The sequence below is a fragment of the Pan troglodytes genome, chromosome 13, assembly GCF_028858775.2.
Source record: "Pan troglodytes isolate AG18354 chromosome 13, NHGRI_mPanTro3-v2.0_pri, whole genome shotgun sequence".
In the NCBI taxonomy this organism is placed as follows: domain Eukaryota; kingdom Metazoa; phylum Chordata; class Mammalia; order Primates; family Hominidae; genus Pan; species Pan troglodytes.
Window position 1 is genome coordinate 55,795,257 of NC_072411.2, and position 17,028 is coordinate 55,812,284.

Consider the following 17,028-nt stretch of genomic DNA (forward strand, 5'->3'; position numbering starts at 1 on the left):
TCGAGGCCAGTGGGTGGTGCTCATGGGTAAGAGCCAGAGAACTTCTCCAAGTAAACAAGGATCAAGTATATATTCATTTGCATCAAGGATCAAGTATATACCCATCTACATCATCAGTCACAGCTGATACACATAGGTATGTATACTTATTCCTTGTTTACTGGGAGAAATTTTCTATTGTCTCAGACAATGGGCTGATCTGTATAATGCACAGTAGTCTGAGCTCCGTGCTCAGCCCTGGAGGGAAGGACCAAGATGACTGGGGCAGAGCTGGGCAGACCCACCTACAGGTTCCCAAATGGTAGGCATAGGCATCATCTTTGAGGTGTGGTCTTGTGGATAGCCATCAAGCACCTAGAGGTGTGCCTAGGCATGGAATTGGAAGACCCACATTGCCCTAAGTTCTCTGCATGGGAAGGGGGTGGCCTAAACTTCTAATCTAGAAGAGTTGGTGATCCAGACACCTGGAGATATGTCTGGGTGTCAAGCAGAAAGAACACCACTGCACTAACATCTCTGCAACTGAAAGGAAAGGTGGCTCAGGCTCCTAATCCATGCAAGTAGATGTGCCTAATACATGGAAATATGCCCCAGCAATGATTGGAAAAACTGCTGTTACATGGGCTTTACAAGGGATGGGAGAAAGTACTTAAGTTCCTAATCTGGTTGGGGGGCAGATGTGTCTCAAGGTGGGTGATATGCCCAGGGAAGGAGCAGAGAAACTGCCACCACAACAAGATCTTTGTATAGGAAGGTCAGGGCAGCTCAAATACCTAATATGTGAGAGTGACTGTGCTAAATGCTTGGAGTTACATCCAGGTGTGGAGCAGAAGAAGTGCCACTGCACCAAGTCCTTTGCATGGGAAGGAAATGGTACCTCAGGCTCCTATTCCAGGAAGGTAGGTATACCAAAAACCTGGAGATATATCCAGGTGTGGAGCAAAAAGTTTACCTTTGCACCAAGATTTCTGCAAAGGGGATTGTGTAGTCTGCTAATCTAGGGTGGCTCAGTCTCCCAATCCAGGTGAGTGTTTACTTCGATTGCCTGGAAATGTGTCCCTCTGTGAGAAGGGAAGTTATTACTGCTACAAAAAAGATTTTGTAGGAAAAAGGAGGGGCACCTCAGGCTGATAATCCAGGTGAGCAGGTGTGTGCTGAATGCCTGGAAATATGTCTAGGCATAAAGCGGAGAGGACTCCAGTGCCCCAAAATCTCTGCACAGAAAAAGAGCAAAAACTTACTAATCCAAGTGAGTGGGTGATCCAAATGCCTGGGAATATGCCTGGGTGTGAGGTGGAGAGAGGTTCACTGCACACAGATGCAAGAGAAGGATGGGTTGGACCATACTCCCAATTCAGGTGAGCAGGACTAGAGTCTGCCTTGCTCTTGCTCCTCAAGACTGGTGGGGCACTCTACCCTGGTTGACCAAGGGAGCAGTCCAGGGCACCCAGCAATGGCATATGTAGGCTGGTTCCAAGTCACAAATCTGTCTCTGGCTGCAAATTCCAGATTAAGTCTTGGCTTGAGCAACTCTTCTTGCTGCAGTCTTGTGGCTGGAGAGAGCTGATTCCAGTGCTTACCACTGAGGTGCTCTCCACACTTGCCATTCAATTCTGGCTGTGAGCATTATTCCTCCGTTGCAGAGCAACTACTCCAATCTCTGGCCCTTGACCAAAATGCCTGCAGTGGCTGCCGCTTCCAGGTTACCAAACAACGACTGATGTTCTATAAGCCTGAATTGAAAATGATTTCCTCCTTTCAGTTCTGGGCATCGGAAAATGCCTACAGCTTTTCCCAATATCTTTTCCTCTGTCTGTCTCCTCAAGTTTTCTCCAGGGCTTCAGAGGAACTAGGTGCTCTCTCTTGGCCTGGGTTGCATGGAACCCGAGTGGGAAGGTGAATCACAGCAGGAGACTCTGCTTCCTCATGTACTGGTGCTTCTCTCACTTTTATCAGCTGAATGCCATCACGGGGCTGCTTGCCCACTTTCTCCTCCCTGCGATCTGGGTTGTTGCTCACTATTCCAGTGAATTCTCATTTTCCTTCTTGAATTAAAGCTCAAAGAGTTTATCTTTATGCACTGTTTTGCTATTTCCAAGCGGCTGAGACATGCTAAAAGCCTCCAGTACGCCATCCTGGGGAAAAAAAGGTTTTATTAGCTTTTTCTGGAGCTGTTGTGATCTCCTGATCCCTTATAGTCTTCACGTCCTTGCAGTAATGTCTACATTCGTAGAGACAGCCACTCCTCTGGCTTTTATAGGTATTCTTCTGGCAGAGATAGACCTTGCCTATTTAGTCTAGCCTATGATTCTAGATGGGCCAGATGGTAACAACCCTGGGCAGGCAGGGCTTGTTTTAGGCTCTCTACATGGCTGGGCTGCTGCCCCTGCTCTGATTTTAGGTGAGACTGCTCGCTGGACTCTCTCTGCAGTGAAACCACTGGCTGAGCTCTGCAATTGAAGAGAGCTGCAGGGTGGCCACTACAGTTGCCTTTGACTGGGCCAGGCCACAGAATGTGACTCTGCAATTGGCCACAGCTGCTGGATGGCCACTGCAGTTGCCCCTGATTGGATCTGGCCAATCAGATCTCACTGGGTCTGGCCTGGTATTCCTTGACCAGGTGGTACTGCTATTTGATATTTGTAATTGGACAAGGTTGCAGACTGGGCCCTGAAACTAGGCAGAGTCACTGCTTGGGATGGATGGGACCAGTTTCTATGCTCAGTAGAAATGACAGGTTGAGGTTTGCTTCCCTACCTAGTTCGGGTGGGCTTTGAGGCTGAGCTGAAAGCTCCCAGTGTAACAGAACTCGTTCTGGCACTTGCTGTAATGCGCTGTGGCAAGTTGTCTACCTCTCTGGGCAGGTGACATTCTTCATTTATCAAACTAATTCTACTATAGTATTGGATACCAAGTCAGTCACTTGCCACTTTAATTTGAATAGTTTAGATCAGTGAGATTTTTGTAGTATTGTGTATTTGCATTTAAGCTCTATGTGGAATAGAATATAGATGTCCTTTATTGAAGTAATTTTAGATGTCAGGAAGAAAAGATTTCCCCTCTTTTTCTAGGTTTTTTTTCTCTTTCCCTTACTTTTCAAGAGAAGAATGGTTGTCATATCATTTCCAGTCAATGTAATATAAGAGGTTAACCTCTCTGGAGAAAATATTGCCACTTTTATACTTTAATAAGAATATCTGATACAGTTGTAGGAAGAATGGCATCATAATAGGCTGTGGAAGAAAAGGTAGAATGGAGAGATTTTTGAAGACCTCAACTTACATCTAACTCACAGTTGAACAACTATTTATGGTCTGTCTCTTTTTAACTTTAACTTTTATCTTATCCCAAGACAATTATATATAGCTCAAATTATAAAACTGACCCTAATCTTAACTCTACCTGCAAATTCAACTCCAACTCTAACCATGAACACTATATTAATGTACACTGATGTGCGTTCATTTATTTCTGACTGATATATATTGATATAATCAATTGATGATTGATTAGAATGAATCATACTTTGCCGATGGGGTATAATTTGAATTTTAACAAACAATTTTTCTGGAAAACTAGTTGAAATACATATTCATGTTTTTATATTATAGAAACTATGGTATATTTACAGCCTTTTAATCATGTATATAAAGAATTTTTATTGATTAAAGTAATCAATAAATGTAATACATCATAAATACTAAATCATAAATATTATCTTGAAAAACTCAAGAGTAAATGCTTAGTAAATATTGCTAGATATTTATGGGCTTATAGGTGATGTTTCTTTTCTCTCTCTCCCTTTTCTCTTTTTTCCATATTTTTCTAATATGTACAAATTAATTTTATAATCAGAAAAATAATAGGAGAAGATGGCATTGCAATTATGAAAAAAGTAGAAGCTAAATTATATATCAGTTGGGTTTTATATAAAGACAGAATGCAGAGTTCAAGTAAATGCAGAGTTTAGTTGATTCATCAAACCGTTTATATGGGTAGAAAATCTATATTTATACTTCCCTATAATCCCTTTGACAAGAAAACTTTTTTTTGGTAAAATTATTCTTGTTGAAATTTAGTCAAGAACAAAGATAGACTGGGCATGATGGCTCACACCTGTAATCATAGAAGTTTGGGAGGCTGAGGCAGGAGGAGTGTTTGAGTCCAAGAGTTCAGACTAGCCTGAGCAACAATGAAACCTCATCTTTACAAACATTTAAAAACAAAACAAAACTAAACAAAAAAACAGGCATGGTGGCATGCACCTGTAATCCTAGTTACTCAAGTAGTTGAGGCAGGAGGATTGCTTGAACCCAGGAGGTCGAGGCTGCAGTGAGCTATCATTATGCCGCTGCGCTCCAACCTGGGAAACAGAATGAGATCCTGTCTCTACAAATTAAAATTACAACAATAATTTCTGGTGTTGTACTTCTGATCAAATACTGCACATGCTCAAGCACATTCTCTGACAGTAGAAAACATCCCAATCATGTGTCATTATTACAGAAGTAAAAATTAATTTTTCTGATGCTTTATTATAGAAAGATAAATATTGCCTTAATGACTCAAGAAGTAATGCAAATTTTCCTTTTTTAAGAATAAGTAGATAGGAGAGGATGGGGTAGGGTTTAGAGACAGAGGAGGAGGAAGTTTCTTTACTCTTTAGGACACCTAATATATCACTAAAATAATGTCATACTGACTTATAAAAATAGATCACAAATGCTTTCACTTTCCAAAACTTAGGGCATTCATTTGGATACCATACATTGATAGAAGCAAAACCAAGTCAAATATTAACACAAAATACATTATTAAAAATTTATTCATTTATTAAGTCAACTTTGAAATTTAGTTTTTCAATATATTGCCAGAATTGATATAGAGGTTTCATAATAACTCCTTCCTGCCTCATTCATATGTTGATATATTCTACTTACTTTTCAGATTTCTATTGAGGGCAAAATCCCAAGTTATTAAATGGAAATCAGTCATGTTATCATGCAAACTATTCTCTTACTAAAAATGACTGAAATTTTCTATAAACTTTCTTAATTTTTTTTCATTATAAAAGATACATAATTCCCAAGTAAGATTAGGGACACTAAGTCTAATATCTTTTTCATCACGTACTCAGCTTATGTAATTTTAGTAATCTAATACATGTAAATATAAGTAATATGCCTTTATGCTGCCTTAAAAATATTCAAAGTTGTGCACTTATTTAAGAGCAAGAATCACATCATCTTTCTAGAGCCTTCTTTGGACACAGTGCAACACACTGAATAATATTGAATGACTATGTCTTGTATAATTACTAGAAATTAGGTTCACACTAAATATACTGCTCCAAGATTTGTTTGAAATTTTATTCTTTCTTTTTTTAATCTGCTTTCTACTTGTGTCTTTATTAAAACTCTAAGATTATTCATTAGAAACTTTGTCCATAATAAATTATAAAATCACCTTTGAAATTAGGTGGTGACCTTCTCATTGCAAATCCAAGTGAATCAATAGGAAACTTCGAAGAAATATTTTAATGCAGATACTATAATAAACAATAAGAAAAACCTATTATATCTGTTCAAACACTCTTTTAACTCAGAGATTTGACATAGATGTGAAATATTGTTGTAGAAATAAATCAAAAAACAAATAATGAAATCTGCTGTTTCCTTTGTGGTGCATTTTAAAAAGTGGTTGAAAGTAAACTATTTTTGAAAATTTTATCCAGAATTGTTTTAAAAAACTAAGACACAAAAGAGGGAGAGTTGTTTATGTTTTACCCATCACAGTTGGTTGTGAATACAACTGTACAAGTCTGGTGTTCTTACTCTAACTCAGCTTTGAGAGGCTATAAAATTTCCCTTGAAATGTGTTCAATAAGGCCAAAGAGCACAATGTTTAGATTTCCCTGTTTATCCTTCCCATAGCACCCTAGCTGTCTCCAAGGACAAAACATCTTTGGTGCTTCACTACAGCTATTAAGTTATTTTTTGTAGCTTCAAAATGTCAATTCCAACAAAGCATTAACATCCTAAAGAAGCTTCTTTCAATTTCTCACTTGCCCATGTCTTTCATTCCTGATGCTATCTACCCCCAAAGATTTTTGAACTAACTACCTATAAAGCACACATTTATGAAAGCATTTGTAAAGTGAATGTTTTTTAAAAAAAGACTGTCACCTTCTATAACAATCTTTGTAGCTTCTCTTCTCTGTGCAGCTCTGACATTTCAGTAATTGCTTCAACCTTAGTGCAGCCGGGCTTTGTGCTTTTCCTAGATGAAACATTTCCTTGACTCCTTATTTTAGAACTTCTCTACTTTGATTATTAAGGCACTAAGTTTCTCTTCCTTGGCCAACGCTGCTTTTAGCCTGTCAACATGTCTGAATCAAGTTTTTCCTCAGTGAACAGGGGAGTCTCATGGTGAAAAGTGGTTCTACCATTTCTTGTCTTTTAAGGCTCGTTCTGGATGAACTAAACATACCTGTGGAAGTGTTTTTCCTGTTTTTTGTTTGTTTGTTTGTTTTGTTTTGTTTTAAATTTGATGAAGTAGATGGACATTTTGTAAAAACTACAAAGCTACTGAAAAGACATAGCTATAATATGCAGATCAGATGTTAGTGTCTTCTTTATGGTTTGTGGATAGTCAAGATTGTTTCAAATTGAAATAAAATCCTGCAAGTGAATGTTGATGTTTGAGGAGGAAATAAGCCAAAACAAAACAAATGAATAAGAAGTCACCTCTATTATCTTTGTTTAGGGCAGCAGACACTTTCGAGTTTTTCTGTTACCTGTTTGAGAGGTGGGATGGGGTGGAAATACAGAAGACTTAGATTCAGTGCATTTCAAAGAGGATGCTATGGTCTGAATGTTTGTGGTCCTCAAAAAGTCATATGTTGAAACTTAATCACCAATGCAATAGTTTAAGGAGGTGGGGCTGTTGGTTGGTGATCAGGTCATGAGGCCTCCATCAATCATTATGGCAGAAAAGAGGCAGCTAGGGGATTGAACAGACAATTCATTGTGCCCATGTACAAAACTGACACATTTCTCTTCTACTCACATTTTATTGGCCAATGCAGTAATGTCGAAATGGGAAAAGCTCCTTTGTACCCCTCGCAGGGTGTGCAATGGGGGTGTGGCTTGCTTCTTCAGTGCCTCACTGCTCACACCTCTAGGGGAGCATACAGACAGCAGGCTTCGGGGCTTTGAGACCACAGCAGTGTCTAGGGGTGGATGTTTACAGCTCCTGAAGCCCCAGTGGGTGTGTGTTACAGAGTGCTCTTTTAGTTTAGCCATCCGTAGGTGGCTTGGGTTAGTCAGCTCAGTTAGACTTTCTACCTTGTTGCAAGGACAGAGGGCTTTCTGTATCCCGGGTTCTTGCCTTGGTGTACTGGAAGAATCAGATCACACATCAGCTTGGAGAATGAGTGCAAGGTTTTATTGAGTGGAAGTAGTTCTCAGCAGATGGGAGAGCCAGAAAGGAGATGATTTTCCCTTGGAGTTGGGCCACTTAGCTGCCCAAGCTCTCCTCCGACTGCCCTGGCCAAACTGCCTTGTTCCACAAGTCAGTGGCCTGCTGGCATGCCAGTGTGCTCCTATGCCGGTGTGCTCCTATCCTGGTGTGCTTCTATGCCGGTGTGTTCCTCTCGATGTCCAGCTGTCTGTGTGTTCCTCTGCTGGTGTGCTCCTCTCGACATCCAGCCACCTATGTGTCTGCCTGCTATAGTCTCAGAGTATTTATAGGCACAGGATGGGGGCATGGCAGGCCAGGGTGGTCCTGGGAAATGCAACATTTGGGCACCAAGGCAGGAGTGCCTGTACTCACCTAGGTTTGTAGGCACAGGCCTGGGGTGGAGCCCTAGCCAGGGACCACGCCCTCCTCTACCCAGTACTTCCCTTCACCCCTTCTCCATCATTTTAAAGAACCATGCCCTTCCCTTCCCAGAACTTCTGTATCAACATGACAGGCTAAATTAAAGAGGTGAGGAAGTGCAATTCTCCATTCATAAGGAGAAGAGATAATGGAAACAGTAGAAATGTCTACATCTTTTATGTAACCTACTAAACTCTATTTACAAGTATCTTATGACTCATAATAGAAGACACTTAATACAAAAATGATCACATTAAAAGACTTTTAGCCCTATTCTCTCTGCTAAATAATTCCAACTCTTCTCAATCTCGATTATAATCTCAACTTCTAAACTTTTTAAAAAATTTGTATAAATTTAAGCAGTACAAGTGCAGTTTTGTTACATGGGTATATTGTGTATTAGTAAAGCCTGGGCTTTTAATGTAACCATCACCCAAATAGTTTTTCTTCATTATTTTTCTGTACTCCTCTTTGAAAGCTAGATATTAATTTATATAGCAAAGTGAGAAGGTAGAAAAGCAGAGTAATAGGAAAGCAGGTAAGATTCATATTCAAATCCCAGCTCTAAAATTGACTAGCTGTGTGGTCTTGGACCCATTACTTAATCTCTCTAAACTCAGCTTCCTCAGCTGAAATTTAGGGTGACCTATTATTAAGGTTTTGCAAAGAACAATTAATGTTTGTGAGCTCCTAATACAGTGCCTAGTACATAATAAGTACTGAATAAATGAACTAACTTCAGAGATGGGCACATATCCAGGACAATGTATCTTTCCTTTTTTTTTCTGTGAATAACTCTTGTTCTAGACGCAAAACATATAATTTCATTTATGCTATTTGTTAAAAGTTTGACTTTTGTTCTGAGCCTGTGAAGAGATGCTAGTAAGTAATTAAAGTGTGGGAAGTTGTGTGGTGTTTCTATTAAAAGCAGAGCCAATGGCCCTAACACAATTTTCAAGTTATAGACTTGACACAGTTACTACAAAGACATTGATTCTGCTTCTCAGGCACCTCATTTTACAATGCACTGTTGTGGTTTAATTCTTAAAGTGCATATTCCATATTACACTTGGATTTTAAAACTTTGATAAAATTAAGTACAATAGAATTCATGTAAACTCTCTTTTAACTTCAACTACTGTGATCTACAAGAAAGATTTTTAAAATAGTATATTTATTATTTCATATTCTTATAAGCAGGAATTTCAATGTTAGTCCCAAATGCATTGCTATGTTCCACTTTTATATTATAAAAATAATATGGAAGGCAAAGCTGATCTGTGTATTTCCAGACTCACAATAAAAAGGTAATTTCTCATGAGTGATGGTTTTACTAGAGACCACAGTTTTCATAAAACATCTGGATTACAATAGCTAAACGGGTTCCAATTTTTCTTAGATGTAAATACAATATCCATATGTAGCACAACATGAAGATTTTCAGCTTTTCTTTCTTTTCATCAGCCTCTGAAGTCTCTGAATAAATCAAGAACTGTTTACATTTTCTTCACTGTTCAGCTTCATTTCCATCTAGTTTAACATGTGTGGTGAACGTAATGTATTCATTTTTTTCAAGAAAATTCTCTATTTTTCTGACACCATGCATGATTCAGCAAGACACCATCAGAGTCAATAATAGCTCGGGTGAACTGCCTTCTTATCTCAGTTAGACTTCCTGAATACACTCTTATAAAGTAGCCTGCACGTTTTCTCTCTCATGACAATGATCAATTATATAATGGTTCCATACAGCTTTTATCTCAAATCATCCCATCCTAGGTAACATAATCTTCTTTTGGAAAGAATTGGAAGATATATATTTATACATATATATATCAGAAGCTATCATTCTGTACATTTGACCTTAATATAATTCCTCCTAAGCCTCCGTTTAACCTACTTCTGGAACCACTAAAGTCCTTTAAACTAGCAAAGTGGGCTGCTGATCCCTCAATGCTGTTCTCCGTAATCACATCAGGCAGTCCTTGCTTATGGCTAATCTCTGATTGCTACAAATCTTGCTCAACTTCAAACCCTTGGTTCTGTATTTCCAAGTTTAATCATATTTCTGGTTCTAAGGATTTAGTAGAAATCTTTGCTTTTACCAGCACACTTATATGAAAGAAACTCTTGCTCCGTCTACCCATATCTTCTTGATGTTTACACAGTCATGCTCTAACACTAACCACTAGATCATACCATTGCAGGTATTACAAAATAAGACATCCACGTGGAGGAACTACAGAATACACAATGAATATTTTTTGGGGGGAGATATGCCCCCAAATATATGATATGCCCAAAATAATAGCCTACTTTCCACTCAAATTTGAGAACAGCAAAAATATTGCCTGCTCGTTGTGGCAATAGATTGAGGGGTTATTATGTGCCTAGCACTGAGTTAAGTGCCAGGGATACAGTGATGGCTAAGAGAGACATGATTCCTGTCTCCTCAGGACTTACTTACAGTTTAATGGGTAAGATGGATAATTAAACATGAGGTTACAATGCCATGTGATAAACTCTATGATAATTTGTTGGTGAATGCATGGAATGACCATGTGCCTGTTTCTAAAGAACAATTACATAAACTTGGTCCTGAGAGGCAATTAGGTATTAACAGAGTGAAGTGGTGGGCTTGCAGTAGAGGGTGACAGAGGTTAATAATCCAGGCAGAGGGAACATCATATGCAAAGGCACTAAAGATTTTGGTTCATTCGATTCCATTGAATTTAAGTTTTGTTGCAGAAGATACTAAAATTATCACATAGCCTAAATATTATATTTTGCCACTTTGAGATGCAGCATATTGGATTGAGAACAATTGTGATGTCAGAACCTATAAAACTGTTAGATTAGCTTTGCCACTGAGCAGGTACAGAGATGTGAAGTGACTTTCTATTGCCTCATTTTGCTCATCCTCACCCTGCCATCTTGTCCTGTTACAAGAAAATGCGCTTACATACTTTTTGGTGTCACAGAATTAGAATGAACACATCTGTCGAGAATTGATTCATTTCCTTTCTAGTTGAGATGTATACCATGCACTGGATGATGAAGCTTTGGTACGCATGCTGGGCAAGAATAAGTAGTCAGCTACTCCCTGAAGTGTGAATTCCCTCTCCATGGCAAGAAAAACTCTCTGCCATTAGAAAAGTGGGCTTTTGTGTATACAAATACACAAAATATTTTTTATGTTTACATATCTCAGAAAAAGTACTAAAGATGAGGCACTTTTTAAAATTAAAAACTTGTCTTTGAGTTTAAAAAAAAACTAAATGTAGCAGATTTAACATTTTCTGTTGTTCCACAATTAGTCAACAAAAATCAAAGTTGAGGAAAAGAGATGAGAATTACTCTAAATTCTATAGAGAATTGCAAATGATTTGGATTAGACATCACTTCCAATTAATAGAATATGGAAAATGTCACTTCCAAGATTAGGTTATGAAAAAGTGCTGACTTTGTTTGCTTACTCTCTCTCATTATTTCTCTTGCTTACCTTAAGCGAAACCAGCTACCATGTTGTGACCTGCGTGGACAGGTCCATGTAATAAAGAACTAATGTCTATAGTCAACAACTCAAGAGAGATCTTGAGGCCTGCTATTCTGGGTTGAATTTCATCCCACCACCCCCTAAATTCATATGTTGAAGACCTAACTCCTAGTACCTCAGAATGTGACTGAATTTGGGGGCTGAGTATTTACTGAGGTACAGTCATATATGGCTTAATGATAGAGACACATCTGAGAAATGCCTTCATTCATTGATTTTGTCATTTTGTAAATATCATAGATCTTTCTAGGCATCATAGATCAAATATTTCAGAGATACATTTTACACAAGCTAGATCACATTTCTCAGTTGTATCTTACACAAGCTAGATGATATAGCCTACTACACACCTGGGCTATATGGTATAGCCTATTCCTCCTAGGGTATAAACTTGTACAGCATCCTGTTCAGTTCCTGTAATGAATACTGTAGGAAATTGTAACACAATGGTATTTGTGTATCTTTACACATCTAAACATAAAAAAGATACCATAAAGTACAATATTATAATTGTATGGGACCTCTGTTGCTTATGTGGTCTGTTGTTGACCAAAATGTAGTTATGCAGTGAATGACCAATTAAGTTAAAATGGGTTATTAAGGTGAGTTTAATCTAACATACCTGATATTTTAATAAGAAGAGAAAATTTGGACACAGACAAAGAGAAGACAATGTGAAGATATAGGAAGACAATGGCCATCTACAAGCCATGGAGTCTTGGAACAAATCCCTTTCTCATGGCTCTCAGAAGAAACCAATCCTATGAACACCTTGATCATGGTCTTCTACCCTTTGGGAATCATTATAAAATAAATTTCTGTTGTTTAGACTACCCAATCCGTGGACTTTGTTATAGCAACCCACGCAGACTAAAATATCTGCCAACAACCATGTGAGCTCACTCACTCACATGGTTAGTGAGCTCTTTTGAGGCCTGTCAACACCCAGGTGAGCGTGCTTGAAGGAAACTTCTCTCCCAAGCTGAACCTTTGGAAATGGTTACAGACATACTGGAAACAGGTAGGCCCAGAAGGGGAATCTAGAGTGAGTGAAAATTGAGGATGGTTTGGGCTTAGTGTAAAGGTAGAAGTGAATTCATCCAAAGTGCTGATGGATATTTAAATCTAAAGTTTAAGAGTGAAGCCAGTTCATATTGATATAAATATCTAAATTATGAGGATACATTTCTGAGCTAGAAAATACATATCATGAAAATCAATGTGGCAATAATAAAGCTTTGGAAAATATGCAGTTTGCAGTTTTAGTGTTATAGTGGGAGAGAGGAACCATCAGGAAGCCAAGGAAAGAAAAATCCCAGAGGTTACATATGTCTTGAAACCAAGAGGAAATGACTTCATCTTAAAATTAACAAAATAAAAGAATCATCTAAGAGATTTCTGTTTTTGTTTTTTTTGTTGTTGTTTGTTTGTTTTTCCCAGATGAGAATGTATACCAGAGAAGTCTTTTATAAACCTCATTTTCCTCACCTTCCATATTTCATCAGTCACCTTCAATGGTACCATATTTCTTCAGGCTCCATTTTAATCTCAACCTGGACTTCACACCCTTTTATCTGTTGTCCAGGGCCAAGCTTATAGGGTTTCGCTGTGTGCCCACCCAGAATCTCATCTTGAATTGTAATAATCCCCATGTGTCAAGGGCGGGACCAGGTGGAGATAATTCTATCATGGGAACAGTTTCTCCCATACTGTTCTCATAGTGCGTGAGTTCTCATGAGATCTGATGGCTTTATAAAGGGCTTTTCCCTTCATTCAGCTCTCATTCTTCTCCTTGCTGCCACTATGTGAAGAAGGATGTGTTTGCTTCCCCTTCTACCATGCTTGTAAGTTTCCTAAAGCCTTCCCAGCCATGCTGAACTGTGAGTCAATTAAACCTCTTTTCTTTATAAATTACCCAGTCTCGGGTATGTCTTTGTTAGCAGCATGAGAAGTGACTCATACAGTAAACTGGTACTGCAGAGAGTGGGGTGCTGCTATAAGGCTACCCAAAATGTGACCCATAAATGTTCCAAAGCAACTTTGGAACTGGGTAACAGGCAGAGATTTTAACAGTTCGGAGGGCTTAGAAGAAGGTAGGAAAATGTGGGAAAGTTTCGAACTTCTTACAGATTTGGAGGGCTCAGAAGAAGATAGGAAGATGTGGGAAAGTTTAGAACTTCCTAGAGACTTTTTGAATGGCTTTGACCAAAATGCTGATAGTAATGTGGACAACGAAGTCCAGGCTGAGGTGGTCTCATATGGAGATGAGAACTTGTTGAGAAATGGAATAAAGGTAGCTCTTGCTATGCTTTAGCAAGCAGACTGGTGGCATTTTGCCCCTGCCCTAGAGATCTGTGGAACTTTGAACTTGAAAGAGATGATTTAGGGTATCTGGCAGAAGAAACTTCTAAGCAGCAAAGCATTCAAGAGGAAGCAGAGCATAAACGTTTAGAGAATTTGCAGGCTAATGACGCAATAGAAAAGAAAAACCCATTCTGGGGGGTATATTTTAAATATTGCTAGGCCGTCAAAACAACTACAGATTGATGCATGTCCTTAATTTTCCTAAGTCTTAGGTGAAGTCTAGGCAGAGCAGCCACTCAGGCACACCCAGAGCCCCAGGAGCTTTAAATACCCGGGCTTCCCAGCAAAAGAGGCTGCAACTCTGGCAAAGTAGAAGGTTAAACTCACATACATACCCCTAGGGTTGAATCCAGGGGGCTGCACAGTGACGTCTATAGGCCCCACTTCCACAACACCTCGCAGGATAAGACACACTGGCTTGGAACTCCAGCCAGCCATGGGTGACTACATTACACCTCCCTGAGGTGGAGCTCCCAGAGGGACAGGTGGGCCACCATCTTTGCTGTTTAACTGACTTAGTCGTTGTTGCCTTGGGGCTCTGGGGAATCTGAGACAACTAGGGACTGAAGTGGTCCCCTGTCACAGTACAGCAGCTCTGTGGAGAGATGGCCAGACTCTAGTCCTAGATCTTGGTTCTCTTCACTAGGTGCAGTCTCCAGACTGAGGTGAGGTCTACAACCACCCTCATCAATTTTTTCCAGCCAGCAGCAGTTCCAAACCACCTTGGAATGGAGCTCCCAGAGAGAGTGGCCAAGCTCCATCTTTGCTGTTTCTCAGCCTTAGGTGCTGTTGCTTTCAGGCTTTGGAGAGTCTGAAGCAACTAGGGGCTGGAGTGGACCCTCAACACAGCACAGCCGCTCTCTAAAAAGTGACCAGACTGCTTTTTTATGTGAGTCCCTAATCCTGTTTCTCCTCACTGGGCGGGACCTGCCAACTGGGGTCCCCAACCACCCTGGGCAGTGGGTTCAGATGGGTGACAGGTTTGTGCCTCCCTGGAGTGCAGCTCCCAGAGGAAGGGGCAAGCTGCCATTTTTGCTGTTTCGTAGCCATCACTGTTGATATAGCCTTTAGGTACTGGAAAATCTGAGGCGACTACGGACTGGAGCAGACTCCCAGTGAAATGCAGCAGCCCTAAGGAAGTGGCCAGACTCTTTGTTATGTGGGTCCCCAATCCAGTATCTCCCTACTGGGTGAGTTCTACCAGCACTGCAGTGGCAGTGGCAGAGGGGCTTTCAATTGCCCCTGGGGGCTCCACCTCAAGGAATTTGGAGCCACTGTTACTGGGAGTGTTCAGCCAGTGAGGTGAAGCAGCTGCACTGCTGGCATAAGCTTGGGGGCCTGCTTGCTGGGGAGCTTGTTGGGTCTCCAGCCACACCCTCTAGGGCTATTGAGCCTGTAGCAGCTCTGCAACTCCCTGTGACAGAGCTCCCAGTGTGGGCGTGGGGGATGCCATATTTGCTGTTTCATAGCCCTAGTCCTTGCTGTCTCCAGGCTCCGGAGAGTCCTTGGGGACCAGGGTTTGGTCCTGACCTCCAGCACAGAGCAGCCACCTCACAGAAAAGTGGTCAGACTGTTCCCCATGGAGGCCTGACTTCTAGGGGAGACCCAACAAGCTCCCCAATGAGCAGGGCCCCAAGCTTATGCCAGCAGTGCGGCTGCTCCACCTCACTGGCTGAACACTCCCAGTAACAGCGGCTCCAAATTCCTTGGAGGTGGAGCCCCCAGGGGCAATTCCTCACTTCTCACTGGGCAGGGCTGCCTGATATGGGACTCCATCACAACCACCCTGCCTGTAACTCACCACTTCAATCAGAGGCAGCCCAGCATTTCTCTGAAGAGGAAACCCCGAGTCAACCAACAACCCTTCTGGCACTGCAGTTATAGTGGTATTTATTACCCTAACAGTCCTTGGGATGGGGAAAGAACAAAGAACAAAGTGCGTAGTCACTACGTTGACACCTCCAGCACACTGCAGCCACCATTTGGAGAGGAGTCCAGCCCCTCTTCACCAGTTGGGACTCCTGGCTCATGACTGTGGACCAGTCACCCTACACGGCTGAGCATACTCACTTCTAGTGGCCCAGAGTTTTCCTGGAAAGAGGCTCCCAGAGGCATTTGACAACTCCTCTGCCACTGCCACAGCAGCACTTTAATCCCTGCTGCCCTTGTGGAAGAAACAAAGAGCCTAGGGCTACACTGAGCTTACAGCAACCCACAATTATGACACTGAGAGGAGATCAGTCTCTCCTCCTGGTGAGCCTTTGACCCCCTCCTCCCCAAAAAGCAGGGCCCCAAGCTCATGCCAGCAGTGCAGCTGCTCCACCCCACTGGCTGAACACTCCCAGTAACGGCGGCTCCAAATTCCTTGGAGGTGGAACCCCCAGTGGCAATTGAAAGCCCCTCTGCCACTGCCACTGCAGTGGTACTACCCCTGCTACCCTCAGACTAACAAAGGAGCAAAGACCATAAGTATCTGTCCACACCTCCAACAAATAGCAGTTGATCCAAGGATAGGAGGCCGGTCCATCTTCCATGGGTAACACCCACTCCCACTGTTCATAAATAGGCAGGGAACCGCTGGCTTGGGTCCACAGCACAGGACCCCCATCTTGGGCTAATCACGCTGAGTGGTTGCTAACCTGAATCTCCTGGGGTGGAGCTCCCAGGAGACAAGTAAAAGACCTTCAGCCACAACCACTGCTAAGGTCCCTTCCTCTGCTGCCTCCAAGTTGGGGAGAAAACATAAACCCTGAGATTATACCAGAGATATGATGGGAAGCCCAGGAGTACTAAGCTGTGATCTATGTCCAGCACTCAAATGGGAGGAGAGCCCACACTGTCAGAGCACCAAGAGGGAGAACAACTGCAAATGTGAGGAAATATAGGGGAGCCACACAACTGAGCAAAAGCCTACCAACTGACCGCTACACTTAAGTGCCACCTACTGGATCACACCTCAAAGCTTCAACACCAAAACTACCTCACTAGCATAACCCCCTGTGAAACCAAATATAAGTCAGCTACAAATAAAGACCCTGTACAAAGGCTCAGTCCTGTGAAGATTCAGAAAATAAGCCTACTGACTGTACTCAATGTATATGACATTTAAAGAAATACCCACATTCAGAGATGAGAAACAAACCAATGCAAGAACTCCAGCAACTAATTGGCCAGAGTGTCTTATGTCCTCCAAACAATTGCACTAGTTCTCCAACAAGCATTCTTAA